We start from the raw sequence: 4733 nt of genomic DNA, 5'->3' as shown, positions 1-4733 counted from the left end.
ACCGCTTTTTAAAGAACCAGACTTCCTTTTATTTTTAGTCTATTGTTGTAAGCTGCAGCTAGGGCGCCTTCTTCTTAATGTAATTAATATGGGAAGAAGTTTGTTCCTGTGAAATTCCCAGGGAAGTGTATGCATCCTAGGCTACCAGTGGGCTTCTGGCAAAACCTGTTTTGTATTGTGATGTAAAGTGACTCAATATCAAAGCCTTATGCCCTCAACAGGTGACAACAATGATACTGGAAACTGAAGAGATCTGGGACTCTGGAAAACATCGTTCGCAATTAGCTTGTGGGTAGCTCAGCCGCCTGGTGTTCAGGTTGTCAGTTAATATGAAAAAGCATCTGCTGGATGTTCCACACATATGCCAGTGACCGTACCTGGGTACCGATCAATGGAAAAATGAATCATTTCTGTGCGGGTCAGATGTTGCTGGTGTTTCACTGCCGCGGGCGGATTATTTCTGGTCCTGATGTAAGTGTTGCGGGACTTGAAGCCATTCTGTTGTGGCCACATGAGGGAGGCGGGAACCGTTGCCGCCTCTGGGGCCGACCCACCCCCAGACCACGGTCAGCTGCCGGGAAGGGGTTCCCCATGGGCTGTGGCTGTGAGCTGAGGGGACGACCACGGGGTTGCCCAGAGGGTCTGAGCCCTGCTCCTCCTGCAGCTTGCTTCTGCCCTTTGAGCTTGCTCACTTTTGGTCCCAGACATACTATTTCCATCTTGTGATGAATTGCTGCTGGGCCCACTCGACACTAGGACTTGGCGGGTCTGACAGGCCCAAGCTCACGCTGAGCGGTGCTGGATGCATGATGGCTTGGTGCCCCAAGGCCCAGCACTGGATCCTACACAGACCTCAGGAGCAAGTGAGAAGGTGTTTTTCAAAAGGTATGTAATTTACTCCCGCATGGGGCATGGTCTTGCTCCAGCCTCCCAGGGCCTACGTTGTCATCCTCCGCTGGGGCTTACTATACACTCCACACAGCATCTTTCCCCAGCACCAGTGTCTCTAACACTGTAGTGTCTGCTGGCTCAGAGGCCCACGTGGCAGGGCTCTCGGGGCTGCCATAGCCTGCTGGTAGAGCTCTTTTCTTCCTGGGCCCCACTCCAGGCTGGCAGTCTCTGCGTCACCTGCTGTAGAGGCTGGGGCATAGGCCCAGATGCCGTATATGCTGCTTGAGAACCTCAACGCACTGAGTGAACTTTTTCAAGGTAGAAGGTGTAAGAGACAATAATCTGTCTTTTTCTACAGACAGGATTTACTGGCAGGCCTCTTGCCAGTGGACTCCAGACCTTTTTTTTGATGTAGTCCCTTGAATCCTTTGTAAGGCTTATCTACTACCTTCTGGAATACAAGGGTCTCACCGAAGCGTCCAGCACGCCAGACCTCTCACTTATCCAGCCCAGTTAGCATCATGTTATATATGTAATGAATCCGTATGCTTCTCTGGGGGATATCCATTATAGTCCACATATCTTTATATATTATATATTATTATCAGTGGAAGGAGAGTTGACATGGCTCTGGGGCAAATTGTAACTGTTTAGTCTGGCCTGTTCCACATGAACGCAAACTGTTCCTGATCTTCTTTTCTGGTTAGAAAAGAACATATGACAAATCAATGACCACATACTATGTCCCTGAGGCTGTGGTGATGTGCTCTAGAAAAACACCACATCTGACATAGTGGCTGCAACTGGGGCTATTATCTAGTTGAGTTTTCAATAGTCCACTGTAGAACCCATTTGGTTTCTCCATGGGCCAGACTGGAGAATGAAATGAAATGAAATGAAGATATGATGGGGACCACCACCCTGCATCCTTTACATCCTTAAGGGTGGCATTGATTCCTACCATCTCCCCACCCCCAGGACCTGATATTTTTTAAAATTGGGGGCTGGGTAGTTCCAGAGGCTTCAGTTTGACTTTCCCCATCATGATATCCCTTATTTCACTAGTTGAGGCCCCAACTGGTGTTAGAACCACTGACGAAGGGATTGACTAAGCATGCCAGTCCCAAGTATGAATCCAGGAACAAGGTAAATGCTTCCTTGGTGGGTCCACAGACCTAGTGGACTCCACCTATCACATCATAACCCCCTTCTGCAAAGAGGAGGACCAGAATGACACATTGTCACAATTCCGGAATAGACTAATTGTCGAAAGAATGGTACCGACAACAGTGATGGCTACAGGAACTGGAAGGAAAACAGTGGAGCCGAAGACCCTTATTCTAAGATCTCTATAAATACAGCATATTGCTGCAGTGGAGGCTTCAGGGATTTATGTGTAAAGTGAGATTTATGTAAACGTACATTTATCTTTTTAAGATTTTATTCATTCATGAGAGAGAGATTGAGAACATGAGAACAAGAGGGGAGAGAGGAAGAAGCAGGCTCCCCACTGAGCAGGGAGCCTGATGCGGGGTTTGATCCCAGGACCCCAGGATCATGACCTGAGACAAAGACAGATCCTTAACTGACTGGAGCCACCCAGGAGCCCCAATGTACATTTAAATGTATATGTATATGTATGTCTGCTAACAGTTCATAGGAGTGCATTATTTTTATTTCAGGAATAGATATCTCCACCCTCCCAAAAAAAGGATCTCAAACATTTCCATCAAAACAAATGACTTATTGGAACTTAATAATTTTGAATTGACAAGTACAGATCCAAGGGAAACATGGATGTGAGCAAATAACAAGAAGGCGTCAGCTAGTTTACTTTCATCCTTAAGTGTGTTGCCCTTGACAGTTTTAATAACTATTTCTGTCTAAGTTACAGAGCTTTGTGCTGGCTGTTTGGCTCTTAGTTAAATTGGCTCCCTGAAAAAGAAAGATGTTTATGCTCCAATTGCTTTCAAGTAAAGCAGATTAGCAATATCATGCATCATGTCAGTTTCTGTTCAATAACCATAAATGTTGACGTGTTTCTTCAAAAATGTATTCACCACATATGTTGCTTCCTGAAAGACTGAAGCAGTGGCTCTTTTTTTGGAAATGGCATTAATAGCATTTTGTAACCCTCATAGTGATTACCATCTTTGGTTGTTATATATTCCCAGTGTTTCCATATATATATATATATATATGTACATATATACACACAATACACATTGCAAAGTCCATATGCAGAATAAAAGGTTCATCTCTACTCCCAAACAGACTGCTCTTAAAACTCTCAGAACTCTCAGCTCCGGCTCAGCTGAGCAGGCAAGTGGCCCGGTAGGAGCTGGTTCTGTTGCCTTGACTGTCTTTCACGGTAATGAGGCCCTTTGTTCTTGAAAGGGAAGTCAAAGGTCATCTAGTGGCAAGAAGACCCCAAATCTGACATCGGGTTTCTCAGATTCGCCTGAGGAGTTTAGAAGTACATACATCGCAGTCCTTATGTTGGCCTAGTATATCAGAATATCTGGAAGAAGAACTTGAAAAACATCAGCCAGATCTAGGGATGGCTGATCTGGTCCAACTGCCTTCATGATTTCATTAAGTCTCCATATTTAGAGTCAGAAGTGAGTAGGTCTTGTTAAACTTATCTTTAACATCTGGTTGTTGGGCTCTTTGCACACACAGACCAGACCCACCCATTTTTCTCTGATGGGACGTCATGTCTGGTTCGTCTCAATAGCCTCCCACAGACCCTCCGCCGTGCCTCATTTGGAGCCACAGGCTAACATATTTGGGTCGGAAGAATTAAGAACTGAGATTTTAGACTTTCTTCAGACAAAAAGGGAAAGAATATGTGTCATTCTTTTTTTCTTTTTTCCCTAAACATTGGTTATATCAGAACAAAAACTGTTGTAATTATTTAAGAGCATAAACTGGATTCCTCCCCCATCTGAAGGAATTATAAAGTCTTCATTGCCCTCTGCTGGAATCAGTGCTGCACTAAATCCAAACTGCCATAATTTACCAAAGCTTCTCCCTTAAAACAGTTTATATGGCTAATAACTCTAGGACTTCTGTTCTTTCTGGACCCCAGACTAGAAGCCAGATGCCATCAGGAGACATGCAGATGCAGGGTGGTGGGAACAAGGAGGCGTGGATTCCAGCCAGGTCCGAGTCTCCCAGACTTGTGTTCATGCTCAGCTCCCTCCCCTCTCTGGTCTTCCCTTCTGAGTGTGAAGTAGGGGAAGCTTCTATAGGGAACGATTCTAATTGCGAAACTCAGGGAGAATACTCCTTTCCCAGTTGTCTGGTGGGAGAGTGAACCTGGGAGGGAAGCAGGCTCACCGCTCCCCTGCCCCCCAACCAGGACTGAAGTATGTGTACTGGAACAGGTGTCTGTGTGGGGTGGAGGTCTGAGGAGACCTGAGCTCCTCCAAGACTAATACATGCATCCTACTCTTTTTTTTTTTACTCTTTTCCACATTTATTTATTTTTATTTTTATTTATTTATTATTTTTTTTATTATGTTATGTTAATCACCATACATTACATCATTAACTTTTGATGTAGTGTTCTATGATTCATTGTTTGCGTATAACACCCAGTGCTCCATGCAATACGTGCCCTCCTTAATACCCCCCTTAATACCTTAATACCTCCACCCCCCTCCCCTCTAGAACCCTCAGTTTGTTTCTCAGAGTCCATAGTCTCTCATGGTTTGTCTCCCCCTCCGATTTCCCCCCCTTCATTTTTCCCTTCCTACTATCTTCTTCTTTTTTTTTTTTTTAACATACAATGTATTATTTGTTTCAGAGGTACAGGTCTGTGATTGATCAGTTTTACA

Source organism: Leptonychotes weddellii, chromosome 1 (genome assembly GCF_054177405.1).
Source record: "Leptonychotes weddellii isolate Sample4059 chromosome 1, ASM5417740v2, whole genome shotgun sequence".
NCBI lineage: Eukaryota > Metazoa > Chordata > Mammalia > Carnivora > Phocidae > Leptonychotes > Leptonychotes weddellii.
The sequence above is the reverse complement of the archived record's forward strand: the minus strand, read 5'-3'. Positions refer to the sequence as shown.